This window comes from Mastigoproctus giganteus, chromosome 9, assembly GCF_048544385.1.
Source record: "Mastigoproctus giganteus isolate SK-2022 chromosome 9, ASM4854438v1, whole genome shotgun sequence".
Taxonomy (NCBI): Eukaryota; Metazoa; Arthropoda; class Arachnida; order Uropygi; family Thelyphonidae; genus Mastigoproctus; species Mastigoproctus giganteus.
Window position 1 is genome coordinate 172,679,435 of NC_143583.1, and position 23,405 is coordinate 172,702,839.

The window sequence follows — 23,405 nt, forward strand, 5'->3', positions numbered from 1 at the left end:
GATATGTGATTTTAGGCATAATCATAGAGAATATCTGAACAAAGGTGTCTGATTTTAAAAAAAGAAAAACCAAGTTAATATTTATTGAAATGTATCCACTTTGTATTCCTACTTATTAAAGTTAATGTATGGCAACTTTATTTTCAAATTAGGAAGGTGTTTTGTAAAATCATTTTAATTTGTTAAATACCTTTTACCTTTAAAAATTAAGATAAAGGCTGAATGTGTCACGGTTCCCAAAAAAAAAAAAAAAAAAAATCCGGCCGTGTCAATTGCCTATACAAAACTTTTTTTATTTTCGAGTTAAATTTGTGTTCCTTTTTACCTCCATAAACAGGTTCTAGCTTTCTCAGTTACTTTTCAATATGCCACACTGTTAAATTCATAAGTGTGCTGATGTTCCATGAAGTATCGAAATCAATTGTTCTGTTGTCAGCTTATCAATAGGTCTCATTCCTCTAATGTACCATTCCTAAAAGTGGAATTATTTTTCTGAAGTATTCTAACTGAAGATTTACTTCAGTTAGGATACAAAGGACAACTTCCCCAATTTATAGAGCAATTCCTTACTGCCAGAACATTCCAGGTTCGTATAAAGGCTGTCTATCTACAATACACATACAAAAGGAAGGAGTTCCCCCTCAAGGCTCAATATTAAGTGCAACCCTGTTTGTCCTTAGGGTGAACAATATCACAAAGGTTATACCATGTTCGCTGGAAATCTATATGTATGCAGATGATCTTTCCATTTCATTTCAATCACAAAGCATGAACACAATTGAACGACAGCTCCAATTATCCATAAATAAAATAGAACCATGGACAAAAAATAACGGATACAGAATAGCTGAAAAAAAATCAGCTGTTATACATTTCTGTAAAATCCGTGGTCTTCACTTGGAACTGGTTTTATATTTAAATAATTTTTCTCTGCCTGTTCAAAATTTCTCCTTTTTAGGCTTAACATTAGATAGAAAACTAAATTTTCACGAACATATATTGAGACTTGGAACTAGCTGCCTCTCAAAACTTAACATTTTGCGCACAGTATCTTCATTGGCCTGGGGAGCCAACAGGTACACATTACTACAATTATATAAAACTTTGATTAGATCTCAATTGGATTATGTATCTCCTGTATATGCTTCAGGAAGACTGAACACTCCGCATAGCACTAGGAGCCTTTAGGAACTTCAATTTACAGCTTATATGCAGATGCATCAGAACCTCTGTTGCATCTTTGACAAGATTACTTACTCTTTACTCTGCATGTATGCGGCAAAAATATACAGTCAGTCATCACATCCAAACTGGTCCATTATTCATGATCCATTATGGACAATTAATTATGATTGCAAACCAAATGAAAATAAGCCAGTAGGACCGCATCTCAGACACTTGCGGTGTCTGGACTATTATATAAAATAACATAATTCTTATTTTATATTGTACTTAATACGTAGTCTTATAGTTTTAATTATGCTGGTTATTTTTATTTTAATTTATATAAACAGTTTTTGTAGATATACGTAATACTTTATAAAACCGTTATTCGTTCGAATATTGCAGGCATTGTTTTTGTATATAGTGATAGGGAATTCAAATTTTTAATTGAGGTAGCTAGGTAGCTATAACGTATAATTATAGAAACAGTAATACGCTTCACTGTTTCTATTAGATAGCGTAGTATTGACATTTAATTAATTTAATTTATTGATTTTATTAATTTAAAGTATCATGCCCCAAACTAGAGCAGCAAAGCAACGGGCACAGAGTGGCAGGAGTGCTGTGACTCGGGAGAACTGAGGGGGGCAATTCTCCAACGCATCACAGCCTAAAAAAATGTGCAACTTGTGAAATGTTTGCCGAACTATCTGGAACGGAACATGATATTGCCATGGGGGATGTTTTTGTGTGTGCGCGATGTAAGGAGTGTAAGAAAATCAGGCTACAACTCAGCGTTGTTATGGGTCTATATGAGAGTTTGAAGGACAGGGTGGATGCCCTCGAAAGATCTAAATTGAGGGGCCCATCGGGCTCTCAGCTGCCCACATCAGCGCCAGAGCTTGCACTTGGTCAGCACGCAACACAGCGGCAACCCCCAAGGCAGAATGCGCTGGTCCCTCAGGAACTAGTAGTTGTTGGCGACTCTATTGTCAGGGAAACGGGGAACATGCTTTGTAAAAAGTATAGGTGGAACAGGACCAGGGTATGTCTGCCAGGGGCAAAGGTTGATGACGTTGTAGAGCAGATATCATCTTTTAAGGGCACAAAAGGTGATATAGTTGTACACGTTGGCACTAACGATATCAAGAGTAGGAGACCGGCAGAATTGCTTAACAAGTACAGGTCACTGTTGAAAAAAAGCCGTGAAATAGGGTTGAATTTGAAAGTGTCTGCAATTCTGCCCAGACACGATAGGAGGGAGTATATGATGAGAGCCTTGTCGATCAATTCGGCACTGGAAAGATTGTGCAAGGCTCAAGGGATAGAATTTTTTTCAGCCTGGACTTTACTTGTTAACAGGAGAGACTGCTTCTACAGGGATGGGATACACTTAAATAGAAAGGGTGCAAGAATATTTGCTGATGCTATCGAGGCAGTGTTAGGTGGGTCGGAAAACTGATAGCTTGAGGGGATACAAGGACTAATAGTTTAACAGTAGCTGTAGGCAGAAGAGAAGGTGATTCTTGCACAACTTCTATTAGAATAAGTAGCGACCTGGAGCGTGGGGTGTTGGGGGTTTCAGGGACGGGTGGTGGTCATCGTGGAACGGGTGGGTATATGGGATGTGTTAGGGTAACAAAGAATAGGAGTAGGAGCATGTATACAAATGCTAGAAGTATAGTAAATAAATTTGATGAATTTGAAGTGTTGGTCAAGACATCAAAGGCGGATATTGTTGGAATATCAGAGACATGGTGTCACACTTATATAAGGAATGCCGAACTGGAATTTGGGGAGTACAAAGTACAATGTGTACAGAAAGGATAGACAGGATAGGAAGGGAGGAGGTGTTATGCTGTTAATTAAGAAAAACATAAAATCAAAAGAGGTGCATCCAGGTGATATAGATGAACAGTGCACTGTTGAGTCAGTTTGGTGTGACATAAGCACTGCGAAAGCAAAAATAAGAGTGGGAGTGTGTTATAGGCCTAATGACTCGAATGAGTACAATGAACAATTGTACAGAGAAATAGAGTGGGCTAGTAAATCGGAATGTCTTATAATGGGGGATTTCAACTTCCCAGATATTGACTGGAACTTGTGGGTTGGTCACTTACACACTAGTCAGACTTTTGTGGATTTATTGGATGATTGTTTTCTGCAGCAGCATGTTTGAGAGGCAACCAGAGAAAGTAATACGCTTGATCTGGTTATCAGCAGTGATCATTCATGTATTAGGAATTTGCAGATAAAAGAACCACTAGGTGGCAGTGATCACAGTGTACTGACGTGGGATTTACTTAAAGATTTAATTACCATCAGGGGTAAAGGAAAGGGTTTTTGCTTTCGTAAAGGCGAGTACAGTGGTCTCCGACAGTTTTTAAATTCTGTACAGTGGGATCAACTGACGATGTTACCAACAGTAAATTCTAAGTGGGAGGCATTCAAGGAATTAATCATGGATGCTACTAAAAGTTTCATACCTATTAAGAAATATTGTTCAAGATTTAGGCCTAAATGGTTGTCAGATGAACTAATGAGACTCGTAACAGAGAAGAAAAATGCATGGGATGCATACAAATTAACACGTGACACAGAAGCCTATGATAGTTACAAAGGAGATTAGGCAGGCGAAGGCAGATTACGAGAAATCCTTGGCAAAAGATGCTAAGAAAAACAGCAAGGATTTCTTTACTTATATAAACTCTAAAAGGAAGGGGATGAATCTGATTGGTCCACTTGACATCAATGGTTCGACTGTTGATGATGCTGCTCAGATAGCAAACAAACTGAATGAGTATTTTGCATCTACATTCACACGTGAGGAATTATTAAGGTTTGAAAATGGCAGAAGGTTATCAAATTGTAGCAGGATACTTAATGATTTTGTAACAACTGAGAGCAAAGTGGAAGAGAAATTGTTGAAGTTAAATGTAAGAAAAGCACCTGGGGTGGATGGGATCTATCCAGTTATATTAAAGGAGGTGGCAAAGCAACTAAGCAAACCGTTAGCCATAATTATGAGAGCATCCTTCGACTCAGGGGAGGTTCCCACGGACTGGAGATGTGCAAATGTATCCCCAATTCACAAAGGGGGATCGAAGGGTGACACGGGTAATTACAGACCAGTTAGTTTAACTTCTATTCCGGGTAAAATAATGGAGTCGCTGGTTAAAGATGCATTGCAGGATCATCTAGACAAGACTGCAGCAATAATTCAGACACAGCATGGGTTTGTTAAGGGAAAGTCTTGTCTGACAAATTTGATAGGATATTATGATGTGGTTACAAAGGAACTGGATGCAAAAAATAATTTTGATATCATATATTTGGATTTCAGGAAAGCTTTTGACACTGTTGCGCATGGAAGACTATTGTACGAGTTGGAGCAGAATGGTATTAAGTGTAAGTTGCTACAATGGATAAAAGGATGGTTAAATTGGAGAAGACAGAGAGTGGTAATCAATGGGTGCTGCTCTTCGTGGACTAATGTTATTAGTGCAGTCCCACAGGGTTCGGTGTTCGGACCACTGTTGTTTTGTATATTTATCAATGATATTGATGAAGGAATATCAGGCTTAGTGTCGAAGTTTGCAGATGATACAAAGTTGGCAGGGTTGTTAATGACAGTAATGGCAGTGTGCTACTGCAACAGGATCTAGATAAATTGGCCAGATGGGCTAAGAAGTGGCAACTGAAGTTTAACCTTGACAAATGCAAAGTACTGCATATGGGTAGAAGTAACCCCAGAGAAATGTACAAACTGTGTGGTACTACACTTAAGGTGGTAGAAAATGAAAAAGACCTGGGGGTAATTGTGCAGGCAGATATGAAGTTTTCTGAGCAATGCAGACAGGCTGCCAGGGCAGGTCATGGGGTTTTGTCAATGATATATAGGAATTTTGCTAGCAGGGAAAAGGAGATGATTATCCCTCTGTATAAGGCAATGGTCAGGCCACGCCTTGAGTACTGCGTACAGGTCTGGAGGCCTCATTTTAGGAAGGCTGTAGATTTACTTGAGCGTGTACAGAGAAGGGCAACAAGATTAGTGAGGGGAATGAAGGGATCCTCTTATCAAGAGAGGCTTAAGTTCTGCAAATTGCAGTGGCTGAAGACTAGGCACCTGCGCGATGATCTGATTGAGGTGTATAAGGCCTTGAATGGGTTGAGCACGCTGAATTCTGATGGGATCCTTCCACTTGTTCAGATTACGAACCTAAGGGGGCATAAATTCAAATTAAGAAAAGACAGATGTAGATTGGATGTGCGGAAATTTGCCTTTAGCCAGCGGGTGGTTAATTGCTGGAACAAACTTCCATCTGTCATTGTGGAAGTTGATAGGTTGAATAAATTTAAGGAGGAACTGGACGGGCATTTGGAGGGAATGGTGTGGTATTTTTTTTTTTTTTTTTTTTTTTTTTGGCTGATGCTGCATAAGCTCATTTGCTTTCTTGCATCACATGCCACTACTACTACTACTTAGTTCAAGTTTGGGAAATACATTTCCATCACATTTCTACAGTAGATACAAATTCAGAACCTACTTGGCTGTCGACTACACCTTTGTCCATATCATATCTTACAAACTGGAAGAAAAAGGACATATCTCCAATCATTCTGCAGAAGCTCCATGGGCTGCACAGTTTTGAAAACAGAAGAAAACATCAGAGTTACATGGATGGATAAAAATCGAGCAACTCAGTAGGTGCGGCAGTAATTTTCCAGCTGTACACTACACCCGTCTCCTTGCCTCATGTTTGCAGTATTTTCACAGCAGAACTCTATGTTATTAAACTATCACTGGATGGTATCATTGAGCACCAACTTCTTCCTGGCCTAATATATACTGACTCCCTTAATGCAATAGTAGCACTACAAAATAGCAAATATTCCTCAAACAACTAGATTAAACATCTCAAAAAACAACTTGGAGATTTCCTAAAAGCAAGAAAACAAGTTTCTATCTGTTGGATCCCCAGCCATGTTGGAATCCCAGGAAATAAACATGCAAACTGAGCTGCAAAAAATCCAGATCTTTATACACATGATAACCTTCAGTTTGTACCTTATACAGATTATAGCAATGTCTTTCGTGCAAAGTATATTTTCATTTGGAGACAACTTTGGAGAGAACAACCATGCAATAAACTTTGCAGAATAAAAAAGATCTATGTTTATGGCATTACAGTTCACATACAAGTAGACGGAAATAAGTTATATTTGACCAGACTGCATATTGGGCTAATCTTCCTCACACACAAATATTTGCTTCTAGGAGAAGATCCAAATGAAAATAGTGACTCTGACAGATGCATCTTGGCCATAGTTGCCCTTGTGTCATGAAACCTACATAGCAACAACATAAATTCACTAGGGATAATTTCAAACTAGGCAAACTATATTATAACTTAGCTTTGATCCTCTTGTTTATTATTTTGTGTTGAAAAATTCATTACTGTTAGATGTGTGTGATGGACAACAATGTATTTTTCAACAATGAGATGGTGGAATTTTGCTTGATGAAATCAAACAGGCAACATAATTATAATTAACAATAAACCAGTATGGTAAGTATTACAACATATTGATATTCAGACGACAGTCAATATAGTTTATACACTCTAATATCAATTCATGCATCATGACAACAAGCATCAAGCAAAATATGATATATAAAAAAGAAATACAGTTTGACTCAAAAAAATTCCAGGAGATAAACTTTCTATGTAAACTTCCTCCCCAAAAATTAAAGTTTTTGCAAAAAAATTTTAAATTAATAATAAATAACAATTCCTATTTTTTATTTTGTAATTCAACTACTATACTAAATAAGTTTATTCGAGTTACATCTAACAGACCAATTTCTACATACACAAAGTTACAAGTCTTTTATGTTTTATTTGTTTGCAGTCTCATATGGCATATGAATTTTTGGTACAGAGAATTTTTGGTACAGTGGACTCGCCTTGAGAGGATTCTCTTTAAGAACAAACCAATAGGAGTATCGTGAACAGAAAAATTCTTCTCAGTCACAGGAACAATAATATAAGATTCTTCTGTTTGTGAAGACTACTGCCTTCACAACATTGTGGGGTGAACTCTTCATAGATACATGAGATAAATGAATCTCTTCACTCCAAAGTTTTTCTGGTGCTGAAATTCAAACAACACAACAGCTGTTGATGCTATCTTAACTGATTTGAAATCAATCACCAAATTAATTTTGATGTTGGGCATAACTCATGAATTTGTTGCACAATTCATCATCTTCACAAAACTTTAATTGTTGTTCTTGAGAATGAAATTCTTATGATGAGAGTTGCAAACTCTTTATTATTCAGCAAGGAGACTTCAGCAAACTCTTTATTCAGCAAGGAGAAATGATCCTTACTTAAGACAGCATTGCTTATATCTGTCATGATGACTTCACCTTTTCCTATGTAGTATTTCCTTAGGTTGTGAATGTGAGCAACTCAGGTTGCATAAGGGTATCTCACATCCCTTTATTTGGAGTGAACCTTCAATACTCTTTCTATAACCCTAAAAGGCCCTCTTGCCATTGTACGTGTCTTATTCCGACAACCTTCACTTCAGTATTGATTTAAGTGTCACCAAGTCACCAGTTTAATTGGTTTGGTCTTGTTTGAGCTATACTTGTCTCACCAGATTTTTTTTATATATTCTCAGGGACTGTTGTTTGAATGCAAACTTGCAATATATTTTCCACGTTGAAATCTATATCACAGATCCTTGTGTCATAATTCAAAGAATAAATATTGATTGGTAAAATAGGATCATATTCATAGAGATTATAAATTGGCTTTTTCTTTAATACTAATATGTACAGCAGTATTATAATCAAAAAGGGCACTTGGCTAAGCCCAGAATTCCTCTGAGATGTTTTCTCTCCATTTTAGCCAAAATCTCTTTAGGCATCTTGTTTACACACTTTGCCATTTCACTAGTTTGCAGGTGAAACGAGGTAGTAAATAGTCTCCTAAATTACTCTAGGACTCCAAAGTTAAATTTGGACATCTATCAGACAATATTGTTTGCAGTGTTCCAAACTGACAATACCATCTATGAGAATTTGAATGATGGTATGAGATTCCTAATCAGATGTGCTTCAGTTCACCTTAAGAATATATAGCCACTACGATAAATCAATTTCCTTTGGATGAAAGAGAGCAAAGGTCCAATGACATCAATGACAGTGTTTTGAAAACTTCTATTAGGAAAGAGCACAGGTTGAAGAGGTGCCTCTCCCTAAACATGCTTCTGACTTGGCACTCATGTCATTCCTTAACAAAGTCAGTGACATCTTGAAAATTTTACCAAAATTATCTCTCCATCACCTAGCTAGAGTTTTATTTATGCTACATATGAAATAAACATTTCATATAAACATAGGGTTATGTAATCTGATTACCTATGTTCATTTGTCTTTATGCTGTCCTCATGTCTTTGTGTGTAGCACAGTGGTTTTAATCACCATCCTCTTCACACTGAGTGGAAAAGACCTGGATTTGAATTCCATCAATGAGGTGAGACATTTTTATGGGCTTTTTTCACACCATGGCTGAGATAGTTGGTCTTAGACAAATTGTTGTTTTATTTATCTCTGTCACAATGTTGTTAAGTAATGCACATTTGCAACAATAGTTTATGAATTGATGATTTCATTTTTCTGAGTGAAGTCAAAACAGAAAATCTGTTTACCAATCCATAATAGCCCCTAGATATCACATATCATACATTATTACTAAATTTGACACCAAATATGCTAATTTATAGATTTAGTTAATTGTGCATTTACTTAAAAAGTAACAGTATAAATATTAAATATGTAATGCTGAGAATATTTTTATTAAAAACAAAACTTATTATTATTGAATATTATTTCACTTTGCCCATTCCTATAACAACCTTCTCTGAATATCAATGTGTGATGATTCCAAATACTGGAGATTCTCATTTGGATTTAACAAGGTCTTTGTAACTAATAACCAAAGGTGTACCTACTTTATATGTTTTTGTATAATGGCTAATTAGGATGATCAAAAAATTTCACGAAAATGTGTTGGCTACAACTTGCCTTTTTATTTTTCAAACTCTTTAGCTTTATCTCCATTTTTTAAATCTCTTTTCTTAATCTTTTAAAATTTTGCTTGCCTCCATCAGTGACTGGAGGTGGCGCTGACCAAGTACTGGTCAGTTGCATGAATTTGGTGCTGTGATATTTTGTGTCTTCAAAGTGGTTCAAAATCTTCTCTTTGGATTAAAATTGTGCCCATGAAGTTCTCTAGGTGTTGGTGAGTCTGTTGATGGTTTATTTGTGCCCAACTTCTAAGGCATTTCGAAAATATGAGTAATTTTAATTTTGGGCTGTGCGTCATTGCTTTCAACAACAGAACATAGCGCTGAAATGCCATATAGGTTTGGCTGTTGTTAACATTGCAATTTTCTGTTGTGGATCACCTTGATATTGCTTATTTTAAAACTTGAGTGGTGCAGTGAACTATTCTTGAATAGCAATAGTGATTCATGTTATTATTTAGATGATTGGCTCACTACAAACTAGTTTTTGCGTAGCTGTAAATTTCGTGTCCTATAATTATGTACCTATGGAGGCAGCCATTGCTTCTCCCCTGTGGTAGTAAACAAAGGCCTTTGTTTGCCATCGTTGATCACGGGACCACCACGACTGTCTCTGATTGGTGACACCAGCCTTGATGCAGTAAGCCACTTTATTACTAACTCTAATCTCAAATAACAATTGGATACAATATTGTTGTGATCTAACTGATGGTGTCATAAATATAATAATTATAGCATAAATGCAATTAAATGTTATATAATTGGAATGAGCTGTATTATGTCTATTGAAGATGTTTTAAGAGTTGTCTAACTTATGTATAATTATTGTACATCTCAATAACTTTAATAACTATGTCTGACGAAAATTGCTCATCTTCCATGCCAGGGGATTTGACCATGCCCCGGAACTGGCGGATTTCCAGGACCCTTCTATCAATATTGTTGATATTTTAGGGCAACATTTTCCTCCACTTGCACTGGTCCAAGAAAGGACAAAAGTAACTGATAATGGTCATAATAATGAGACAGTTCATTTAGATGACTCTGCTGTTCTTGATTACATTTTTGCTCTGAAGAATAGTTTATTTGACTTTCTTAAGAATGGGACTAAGGTTACCTCTTCCATCATTGCCGAGGTTGGCAAGGTATGGAATTCCATGGAACGCATGTTACTTGAACTAACCATTGAGAATGGAAAGCTAAAAACTGAGATTACATGTAAAACATTGCCTGCTCAAATTTCAGCAGCTAGCTATGCTGGTATAGCTGCTTATGGTGTAGGAAAACAGTTTAATGTGAGTGCGATCTCCTCCGGGACACAAACCCAGACATGCAGTATTAGTGCGTGCTGATGACAAAAGTGAACTCAAAACAAGTGACGAGATAAAACAAATGGTGACAAAGGAGTTTAAATCAGAATTGAAGAGAATTAAGATAAAATCATTAAGAAAGGTTAGAGATAGAGGTATTGTAATTGAGGCTGCCTCTAATAATGATCTTGAGAAACTAAAGAAGTGTAGTAAGTTTAAGGATCACAATTTAAATGTGGATCTTCCTAAGAAATTGAATCCGACTCTTATAATATATGATGTTAATAAAGAGATCACTGATAATGATCTTCTTGAGGATTTATACGATAAGAACCTTGCTGATTATAGTATAACTGGTGACGAATTCAAAAAATGTGTCAAGGTTAGATTTAAAATTAAGAATAACTTTCACTGGGTCATTGAAACCCCCTGCCAACATTAAGAAAATTCTATTAAATACTGGTAATCATGTATATATTGGATGGGCATCACATGGAGTAAAGGATTTTATTATAGCATCACGATGCTTTAAATGCCTCAGTTACGGGCACTCTGCACGTAATTGCCATCAACCTGAATATATTTGTGGGCACTGTGGCAATCAGGGGCATCAGATTGAGTCTTGTTCTGACAAGGCTTCTCCTGCAACTTGTCCCAACCGTAAAATGCGCAAGAAGAAAGCAGATCATTCCTACCGTGACAACGGCTGTCCTGACCAAGGCTCGTACTAATTACAGTAAACCCCTACTATTCGCGGTATCTGTATTCGCGGCTTCGCATATTCACAATTGCTAATTTAATATAAAATGAAACCTAAAAAATGTGAATTTTAAAGCGCCGTGAATATTTTCTGCCATAAAAAAACATGGCCGTGGCTAAAATTATCTTTCCTGGTCAAAACAGCGCTCAGTTGGTGGGGGGAGAGGGGTGACAAAATCACGAGCGTGGATGTTTCTCGCTAATCCTTGTTCAGTATGTGTTATGCGCTTGTCATGGAAGGTTTCGTTGTTTGCTTTTAATTTATATGCTTATAAATTGAATAAATTTATCAATTTATAAATTGATATGCTTACAAAAGTGATAAATCTACCGTTTTGCAGTGTAAAACAGACTTTTTCGAGTGTGTTAACGGAAGAAAGTGACTTTCTTCGGAAGAAAGTGAAAACAACCTAATGCTTAAAACAATTTTAGATGACCGGCCAAATATAACCGAAGTTTTCTCCTTCCTTAAGTTAACTGGATACTTTCAAAATATAAAATTAATAGTACACCTTTTATTGAGAAACTACACAAATATATATAGCAAAGTCTTGGTTCTGCCATAAACTACAAGTAAAGTGAAAAAATGCTGATATACAAAACTCTCCTACCGAGGCTAGACGCATTATAGCCTAAGCTGCTCTTGCGCCAATAGCTTTCAAATAACAACAACAACAACTGCCTCCTTTAATATAACTGGATAGATCCCATCCACCCCAGGTGCTTTTCTTACGTTTAACTTCAACAGTTTCTCTTCCACTTTGCTCTCAGTTATTACAAAATCATTAAGTACCCTGCTACAATTTGATAATCTTCTGCCATTTTCAAACCTTAATAATTCCTCACGTGTGAATGTAGATGCAAAATACTCATTCAGTTTGTTTGCTATCTGAGCAGGATCATTAACAGTCGAACCATTGATGTCAAGTGGACCAATCAGATTCATCCCCTTCCTTTTAGAGTTTATATAAGTAAAGAAATCCTTGCTGTTTTTCTTAGCATCTTTTGCCAAGGATTTCTCGTAATCTGCCTTCGCCTGCCTAACCTCCTTTGTAACTTGGTTACAGATCAACTTGTAGCTATCATAGGCTTCTGTGTCATGTGTTAATTTGTATGCATCCCATGCATTTTTCTTCTCTGTTACGAGTCTCATTAGTTCATTTGACAACCATTTAGGCCTAAACCTTGAACAATATTTCTTAATAGGTATGAAACTTTTAGTAGCATCCACGATTAATTCCTTGAATGCTTCCCACTTAGAATTTACTGTTGGTAACATCATCAGTTGATCCCACTGTACAGAATTTAAAAACTGTCGGAGACCACTGTACTTGCCTTTACGGAAGCAAAAACCTTTTCCTTTACCCCTGATGGAAATTAAATCTTTAAGTAAATCCCACGTGAGTACACTGTGATCACTGCCACCTAGTGGCTCTTTTATCTGCAAATTCCTAATACATAAATGATCACTGCTGATAACCAGATCAAGAGTATTACTTTCTCTGGTTGCCTCTCGAACATGCTGCTGCAGAAAACAATCATCCAATAAATCCACAAAAGTCTGACTAGTGTGTGAGTGACCAACCCACAAATTCCAGTCAATATCTGGGAAGTTCAAATCCCCCATTATAAGACATTCCGATTTACTAGCCCACTCTATTTCTCTGTACAATTGTTCATTGTACTCATTCGAGTCATTAGGCCTATAACACACTCCTACTCTTATTTTTGCTTTCGCAGCTTATGTCACACAAAACTGACTCAACAGTGCACTGTTCATCTATCTTAACTGGATGCACTTCTTTTGATTTTATGTTTTTCTTAATTAACAGCATAACACCTCCTCCCTTTCTATCCTGTCTATCCTTTCTGTACACATTGTACTCCTCAAATTCCAGTTCTGCATTCCTTATATCTGTGTGACACCACGTCTCTGCTATCCCAACAATATCCGCCTTTGATGTCTTGACCAACACTTCAAATTCATCAAATTTATTTACTATACTTCTAGCATTGGTATACATGCAAGCATACATGCTCCTTCTATTCTTTGTTACCCTAACACATCCCATATACCTACCCGTTCCACGATGACCGCCACCCGTCCCTGAAACCCCCAACACCCCACGCTCCAGGTCGCTACTTATTCTAATAGAAGTTGTGCAAGAATCACCTTCACCTCTGCCTACGGCTACTGTTAAACTATTAGTCCTTGAATCCCCCAAGCTATCAGTTTTCCGACCCACCCAACACTGCCTCGATAGCATCAGCAAATATTCTTGCACCCTTTCTATTTAAGTGTATCCCATCCCTGTAGAAGCAGTCTCTCCTGTTAACAAGTACAGTCCAGGCTGAAACAAATTCTACCCCTTGAGCCTTGCACAATCTTTTCAGGGCCGAATTGATCGACAAGGCTCTCATCATATACTCCCTTCTATCGTGTCTGGGCAGAATTGCAGACACTTTCAAATTCAACACAATTTCACGGCTTTTTTTTCAACAGTGACCTGTACTTGTTAAGCAATTCTGCCGGTCTCCTACTAATGATATCATTAATGCCAACTATATCACCTTTTGTGCCCTTAAAAGATGATATCTGCTCTACAACGTCATCAACCTTTGCCCCTGGCAGACATACCCTGGTCCTGTTCCACCTATCCTTTTTACACAATATATTCCCTGTCTCCCTGACAATAGAGTCACCAACTACTACTAGTTCCTGTGGGACCAGCACATTATGCCTTGGGGGTTGCCGCTGTGTTGCGTGATGACCAAGTGCAAGCTCTGGCGTTGATGTGGGCAGCTGAGAGCCTGATGGGCCCCTCAATTTAGATATTTCGAGGGCATCCACCCTGTCCTTCAAACTCTCATATAGGCCCATAACAACACTGGGTTGTCGCCTGATTTCCTTACACTCTTTGCATGGCGCGCACACACACACAAAGACTTCCCCCATGGCAATATCATGTTCCGTTCCAGATAGTTCGGCAAACATTTCACAAGCTGCACATTTTTTTTAGGCTGTGATGCGTTGGAGAATTGCCCCCATCAGTTCTCCCCCGAGTCACAGTACTCCTGCCACTTTGTGCCCGTTGCTTTGCTGCTCTAGTTTGGGGCATGATACTTTAAATTAATAAAATCAATAAATTAAATTAATTAAATGTCAATACTATGCTATCTAATAGAAACAGTGAAGCGTATTACTGTTTCTATAATTATACGTTAGATCTACCTAGCTACCTCAATTAAAAATTTGAATTCCCTACCACTATATACAAAAACAATGCCTGCAATATTCGAACGAAATAACGGTTTTATAAAGTATTACGTATATCTACAAAAACTGTTTATATAAATAAAAATAAAAATAACCAGCGTAATTAAAACTATAAGACTACGTATTAAGTACAATATAAAATAACGATTATGTAAATAAAAAGCAAACACTTATCGTTTTCTTCAGAGCCTGTAACTCGCAGCTGTATTTTCTAAAGAGATTCAGCGCCTTCCCTTACGTACTTTATAGATGCTATAAAGTACGTAATGGATTCGGTCTCAAATGCGGATTCCAAGTATGTCCTCAGCCTCTTTGTGGACTTCAAAGGGGCCTTTGACACCTTATAATGGCAAAGTGTCCCGGCGAGGTTCCGGGAGGCCGAGGTGTCTGCTCCCCTTTATCGTCTAGTTTCTGATTATTTCCATGGTCGTGGCCTAGTGGTGTATTCTGGTGGCTGTTCGCTTACTCGTGCTGTTACTCGGGGTTGTCCTCAGGGATCAGTCCTAGGACTGGTCTGCTGGAATTTCGTTCTTGATGGGTGGCTCGGGATACAGTACGACCAAATTTTGAAGGTGGCATATGCAGACGACTTGACCATATTGGTTTTTGGAGAATCTCGTAAGGAACTTGAAGAACGTACTAATCAAATCTTGGGAGACCTTGATGGTTGGTGTAGTGTGCACAAACTACAGATTTCTATTGACAAAACTAAACAAATGCTTTTGAAAGGTTATTTGAGCCTGAATAGACCCCCCATTGTAAAAATTAATAATCAATCCATTAATATTGTAAGAACGTATAAATATCTTGGAATAACGATGGACGATAGATTTAGTTTTGTAGCCCACACAAAAAATGTGCTGAAAAAAATAAGTCTTAACTGGTAAAATCATTAAAATAACTAAAAATGTCTGGGGAATTAAACCCGCAATTTTAAAATTATACTACGAGTGTATTTTTATACCAATAATTTATTATGCTGCAGGTGCATGGGGTTATCGTGTTAATAACTGTTTAGTCTTGAAGTATTTGACTCAAGCACAATGTTTCTTTCTTCTTGCAATCACAAGAAATTGCAGAACAGTGTCGACAATGGCACTCCAAGTATTGAGTGGAAAACTTCCTATTCAATATGAAGTTATGTACCACTACTTACAATATTATCGTCGGAAAGTTCTGCCTGCAAGGGTGAGCAACTATTCAATTAATTTAGACTTGCCAACTAAGGATGATAATTGTAGAATTAGAAAAGAGTTGTTAATAGTTGGCAATTAACTTGGTCCAATGCAGAAGTTGGTAGAGTTACTTTTAGTTATCTTCCTAACATATTAGAATTTACCAAGCAACGGTTGGCCTGGTTTTTCTCAGGTCTGAATGTATCTTTTCTTCTAACAGGGCATGGCAGCTTGAACTCCAAATTGTTCACTCTGGGGTTGGCTGCCTCTCCATTATGTAAGTGTGGTGCTCCTGAGACCATGGAGCATTTAATATTTGACTGCTATCTCTATACAGACTTAAGAAATAATCTACAGCTTCTTACAGAAGTGTACAATGAAGATGACCTACCATGTTTTGTCAATGATAAAGAAAATTTCCTAGCTTTTTTTGTAATTTTGCAGATAAATTGTTTGCATGTAGAAAGAGACTAATTGGAGTTGATCTGTAAAGAGTGATGCCAAGTAATCCAGAGTTTGTGTTCAAGGACAAGAACTATTATGCTTTTTTTGTCCATTAAATAAGTCCTGAGTTTTCTCTTCTTAAATAAATATGTTGGTTCCACGATGGCAATGATAATTGTGTTTTGTAGATTATTTGCTATAAATATAAAATTGGATTTAGTAGAATTAACAGAGTTTGTCTGTTGGTTGTGTTAGTGGTTCTTGAGCAGAGTGTGGTTTCTGTCAAAATGTGACCTGTAAAGACTATCATGACATTAAAAGCGATTTTTTGTACAGAGGAAAAGTTGGCAATGCATGTTGTAAATATGATATTGAATTGTAAAATGCTGACAGGGTGCTTTTTTTTTTTTTTTTTTTTTATGTAAACCCCAAACACGAGCGGTATTAGAACCTATAGTACTTAGTACCATGCTTGGGTTGGAGGTTGAGAAGACGAAAGAAGATATTTGTTGACATTGGACTTGAACTTTTGTAGACCGTAATTTTCAGGAAATACGTATGAAGGAAGGTTGTTCCAGAAAATGGCAGTTGAGTGAATAAACGAGGAAGATGAAAAGTTGGTTCTGTGGGTTTGAAGTTGGACAGTAAATGGATGTTGGCTGGTGGCGGCACGTGTTCGGACTGTTTTGAAAGAGAGAGCGGGAATTATAGAAGCCAATTCAGAAGAACAGTGCCCATGAAAGTATCTGTAGAAAAAGCATGCAGCAGAAACAGAACGTCTATGAGACAGAGAGTGAGAGTGGAGAGACTGTTAGAGAGGAGTCATTAATTAACCTAATTACCCTCTTCTGAATGGAATCTAGAAGCCTGAGAGAGGTTTTGGGGACACTGCTCCAGATGTGGGAACAATATTTCCATGGTAGGGCAGATTTGCGATTTGTACAGAGAGAACAGCTGTTTGGAAGAAAAGTAACGCCGACAGCGAAAGAGAAAATGAAGTTTTTTAGATGCAGAGGAAGCAATATTTTAATGTGCTTGTGCCAAGAGAGATTAGAAGTCAGGGTAATCCCCAAAAGAGATATATCATTTTGCCTAGAAATCGGAGTGTCACTAAACATAAGCATAGCAGCAGAAGAATCCTTTTTGCGAGATATAAGACAAGACTGAGTTTTAGAAGGGTTGAAATCAACTAAGTTGTCTTTGCCCCACTGGAGAATTACCTGAAGATCGGCATTTAAGGAATTGGTAGCAGATTTTCGAGAAGTTTAAGCTGATTGAGCAGGACAAGGTTTCTCAAAATGGAAAAGTGGAATGCAATGTGCTATCAACAGTAAAACTATGGATAAGATTTCCAGTCAATGGAAGAAGGTCATTAATATACAAGAGGAAATGAGTGGGGGAAAGAACTGAACCTTGGGGGACACCAGCATTAGTGGAGAAATTAGAAAACAGAGAACCATCTACCATCACCCTCAGTGAGCGATCAGAGAGAAAACTGGATAACCAATTACTAAAAACAGTTGGCAAACCATAAGATGGAAGCTTGTTTAGAAGACCTTTATGCCAGACACGATCGAAAGCCTTTGAGATGTCAAGAGCAACTACTTGTGTTTCCCCAAACCTTTCCATTGAATTAGTCCATAAATGGGTAACATAAGCCAGAATATCACCAGTGGATCGACACTGACGGAATCCATACTGGCAATCGTTGATCAGATGGAAGGTTTCTAGGTAGTTTAATAGTTGGCGGTTAATTGATTTCTCCATTACTTTAGAAAGAGTAGAAGTAATTGCAATAGGACGATAATTGGATGGGAGGGATTTGTCACCCTTTTTAGGAACTGGCTGGATGTGAGCAAATTTCCAAGTGAAGAAAAAACACCTTTGGAACATGAAAGTGAAAAAAGGCGGCAAAGAATAGGAGTAAGTTCAGGAGCACAGGTTTTGAGAACAAGTGGAGGAATACCATTGGGACCTGGAGCTTTCTTAGTCATCAAAATCCTTCTGACATCCTTTTGATGGAAGACCACAGGAGGCATTGAATGGAGTGTGTTGGGAATGGTGGGAGGTGTTTTACCAAGATCATTAATACATGAGTTGGAAGAAAAATGGGATGCTACTTATGTTTGTACCTGGATAGTGCTTTGCCATTTGCCTTCTGAGTCTAATGCTGAAATCTGGTAGTGTCTGATCAGATAATCATAGCATCAGAAAAAAAAAAAAAGAAAGAGAGAGAGAAGGAGGAAAAAAAAAAAGTTGAGGCAAAGTGGTTGAGTCCTGTACAATGATTGGACAAGTGTGTCTGGTTGCTGTGGGCTAATAGTAATACTTTTGAAATGGTGTTAATTAATGTAATGAATTATTTATAGTTTTGTTTTCTGATTAAGTCCCCCAGGAGTGGTCATCATACTCACTTAGCTAATAGTAAACATTCTATATAGGTACTTTTTTTAAAATTTATTTATTATTATTATTTTTTTATTTATTTATTCTTTTTTTTGTTATATTTTATTTTTTTTGTATATTTTTTATTTTATTTTATTTTTTATTTTATTTATATTTATTTTTATTTATTTTTGTTTTATTTTATTTTATTATTTATTATTATTATTTTTTATTATATAATAAATATCATTTAATTTTAGCTATTTGCAGTTTGCGTGTGGCTACTTTTAAATGCAATCCCCACTCTTCCTCTTCGTTTTTTATATATTTTATGTATATCATTTAATTTTAGCTATCTGCAGCTTTGCGTATGGATAATTTTTAATGTGATCCCCACTCTTCCCCCCTCCTTTCTTCACCCCTTCTATATTTCCTCCTTTCTCAGACCCAGATCTTTTTAACAGATCTTTTTAATCCTTTAGATGGATTCGTTGCTAACATAACTTGCCATATTTAATTTTACCCTCTTTTTCATGCACAGTGTCACTTTGAATAATACAGCAAGTCAGCACTGTGTTTCCCCTAGTTCGGCTAGAAAACGTGTTGCACTACATCCCACTCCTGAGGATGTAATGTTAAATACTAAACAGGAGAATCATTCCCTTAACCCTAACCAACTTGATTCCAATTCCATATACAATATGCATATTTTGAACAAAAATTTATTTTTTCAAAAATGTTTAGATAAACGATGTCTTACTTGTCCCATGATGGATAACTCCAAATCCTATGCTAATTCCGAATCTAACTCTGTTTATCCTCCTTTTTGTAAAACTAAAAACGTCATATATTTGCTCACATATAATATTTGCAATACTAAATACTTTGGCCAAACCACAAATTCTCTTAATATCAGAATTAACGGACACAGATCCAAAAGTAAAAATCTTTTACTTGACACCATTTTGGATACTGAAATAGAACTCTTCCACTTTCACCATCATGGCTTCAATAACGTTAAAATTAAAATACTTTCCATCATCAACGACAACGTTCTTCGTGACTATTATGAGAATTTATTTATGTGTACTTATAAGTCTTTATATCCCTATGGCTTAAACAATAGATTTTTTAACAAAATTCTTTTAAGCAATGGTTGTTTAAACACCAGCCACTGTATTTACAATCTATTCCATCTCAGCCATTTCTTCAATAACAATAAGCGTAGATACAAACGTGAAAATAAATTAAATCGTCATCACAGGCATATTCAGCACAATTTTTGTAATATTATTAGCTCCTGGGACAACACCATTCTTGATGTACATAGCATTTCTCTTTTTCTCTTTAATATCAAAAACTCTATACTAAAAGCCTTAACTCTATTTGCAATTTTAAGTGTAAAAATATTCAACTTAAGCATATTATTTTAGATATCTCTCTCTTTAGATTAGGTCGTATCACTACATACAGTAATGAATATTGTACTATTAAATTCACACATAGCTGGTTTGATAAAATTCCTCATCGTCATTTACTAAATAACCGTAATAATTTTCTCCCACTTTATAACAATTTCAAGTTCAAGATCCATCACTGCTTCAGCTATGAATCTCCTATTGGACTTAAAATTTGTAATTATAAAACTTTAGCTACTAATTTAGGCAAATTGCAAGCTTCAGATCTTCCATGTCATTGTAATAATCTCATATATACTCCTTACGTTGATCAGCATCATAGACATATTATTACTGGCAACCTGGAAATTAACAACATTCCACTAAAGTCTGCCATGGAAAAAGGATTCAAATTCAGACCTGTCCATAAGGCCAACCTCAATAATATATATAAAGATTTATATCTTAATATCTTAAAACTTTTGCAATAAGTTGGCTTATAAGTATACAATACTCCACGAAGCTTTTTATAATTGGATAAACGTTATATATCAAGACATTAAAAAAAATTATTTCTAAGACTTACAACCTTTATAATAATTCACATATCAGGTACTCTAACCTCAAAAAAGCCATCTTAGATTTACAACAAAAATTTATTATCACCCCTGTAGATAAAGCTTCCAATAACTTTGCAATCTTCTGCATGCAGTTTTATTATACAACCCTCAAAAATTAAGTCGAAAGCAGTTCCACTTTTCTACGCTGTAATCTCGGCATTAATACAATCATCAAAAAAATTATAGCCCTGCATAAAAAATTACATACCAAAATTCGCAATTCCACTTTGCCTTTCTTATATATGATAACCAAATTCCATAAACATCCAGTTGGCTTTAGATTCATCACTAGTACCAAAAAAAGTGGCTGTTATCAACCAGGTAAACAATTTTTCAAATTATTAACTGCTATTCTTATTAATATTCGTTCCACTTGGATCATCAACAATAACCATAGTATCATTAAAATTTTCAATTCCAATTCCTATTCCTGCATATTTAGTATTGAAACTTATGACTTCATCAATTTATTTACTTGCTTACCACATCATTTGATTGTCAGTGTACTTAATCAATTGTTTCTTAAATACAAAAACGTTATACCATCAGATGAGGTTACTTGGAATACCTATATCAACCTTTGTATTTTAAATAATTATATTTACGATGGTAAATACACTTATAAACAATCTGTAGGAGTTCCCATGGGTTGACAAATTTCTAGTATGGTATCCAATTTATTTCTTCATTACTACGAAGATCTCTATATTCATAACAACCCGAACCTTAATTTTTTTGCATTCTGCTATGTTGATGACATTCTTATTCTCAATATTCATTTTGAAAATATTGCAAAATCCATATATCCTGTGGAACTCACTCATAATAAAGAAAATATTGGTAACCAACATGCAAATTTTCTTGATTTAAATATTACTTTAAACAGTCCCCCTCTTCGTCATAATTTACAAATATTTGACAAAAGAAGCAAATTTAATTTTAATATTATTTATTTAACGAATTGGAATTCTGACATTTCTATTAAGGTTCATAAAAACATAATCCACTCGCAAATTATCCGTCTTGCAAATATTAGCAGCAATCAATCACTTTTCGTTGGTGCTTTAAATGATCTGTATACCAAACTTTGTATTAATGACATCCCAATTAATTTCATAAATTTTATTATAAAAAATCTCTCTGATTTTATTAAACAAAAATTCGGATTCACCATGTTCCACCTTGATTAGGGTTAATTTGATACTTGTACAGTTGTATAGTTGTAAATTCGAATGGTGGTATTTCCACTACTTGAAAAGTGATTACACCTTTCTAAATACATGACTTCTATTGGAACGATGTTCATGTTATTTTACTCTAAGTTATTCTTTTCATTTTTTAATTTGTTCTATTTTATTTATTAATATTACCAGTAATTACTTATAATCAATCCTACTTTCTCTATTTTACTTTGACTACAGAAGGCTTCTGTTGTTCTTCTCTTCTGAGCAACTCCACCATCGTTGTCATAGTTCTCCCTCTGTTTACATTCCATTCTTTTTAATCATGTTCGCATAATTGTATCTTCATTTCTTAATTTTATTATATTCTACCCATTTTGATGCTGCTAAATACTATAGGTATTTAATTTTTCTTCCTTTTCATTAGTCTTTCTCCCGATATTTTATATCATATATTTTATACATCTAACACTCAAAATATACACTACAAGCTAGCGGTATTAATTTCCTCTTGTACTAACACTCTCACAGCCAAGGCCCTCTCTACAAGGTTGGATACTTACACACCTAGCTCGCCTAGTATCCTTAGCACACGCTCTTTGAGTAGACCGGGGTTCAAGCCCCTGACTGCTGAATACGGTCGATCTGCCAACCCGCACTGGACCAGCGTGGCAGATTATGGTCCATTTCCCTCAACATGAATTGTTGAGGAGGCTTCCATCCTGCAGTGGGTTGATAATGGCTGCACTTTACTTTTTTTACTTTTACTTTCTGCTCCTCTTTCTTCCGTCCGTTGAACTATTAGTACAATACGAGGGTGATTCGGACATTCTCACTATCTTTGCCTCTACATTTTTAATATCTTTTCCCTCCCTTTCCTTGCATTACTTCCTTTTTCTATGCCACTACCTTGTTTTACTTTTAACTTACATGCTTTCCTTTTTTTTTTTTTTACATACTTTTTAACTTACATACTTTCGACTTAATTTATTAATCTAAACACACTGTGTTGGGGCTACCTTACTCATGTTTCTGGAGATCAATTTTTTATCCACCTTACCCAATTTTTATTTATTTTTTATTTTTTTAATAGTTTCTCCATCAACATGGGTTTGCATAGAAACACAGTATTTGGTACCTGATCAGGTGTAGCCCCCTGATGACATACCTGATCTATGTACCAGTTTTTTAATTTTTAAAATTTTCAATTTAATTTTTATTTGTATCTTTATTACCTTCCTCTCACTTTCAGTCGTTTCCTTTTCAGCCTTTGTACATATGATTTGCCTGTTAATTCAGCATTAATTCAGCCTTAATTTTACTTGATGTTTTTTTTTTAGGTTCTTTAACATTCTTTCTCTCTTATTTTCTTCATCTAGGCCTGGCATTTTGTGGTTTTAACTTCTCCATCTATACATGTATTTTCTTCTATTTCATTTTACTTTTATTTGTAATACTTATATATATATTTTTCACTCTATACACTATTGTAAACTTCTCTCTTCTGTTTCATGGGAGGTCTATCTCTTCCCCTTATCTTCTATCCAACCTCCCCATCCCTTCCAATCAGTTCCATACTTCAATTCTTATCCC

General features: G+C 36.0%; 1 protein-coding gene across 1 annotated transcript in view; it reads left to right on the forward strand.

The window, feature by feature from the left end:
* The window catches only part of Arms (Ankyrin repeat-rich membrane spanning), a 680,132-nt gene that overhangs the window by 113,208 nt on the left and 543,519 nt on the right, over positions 1-23,405 (forward strand). The window lies entirely within an intron of this gene.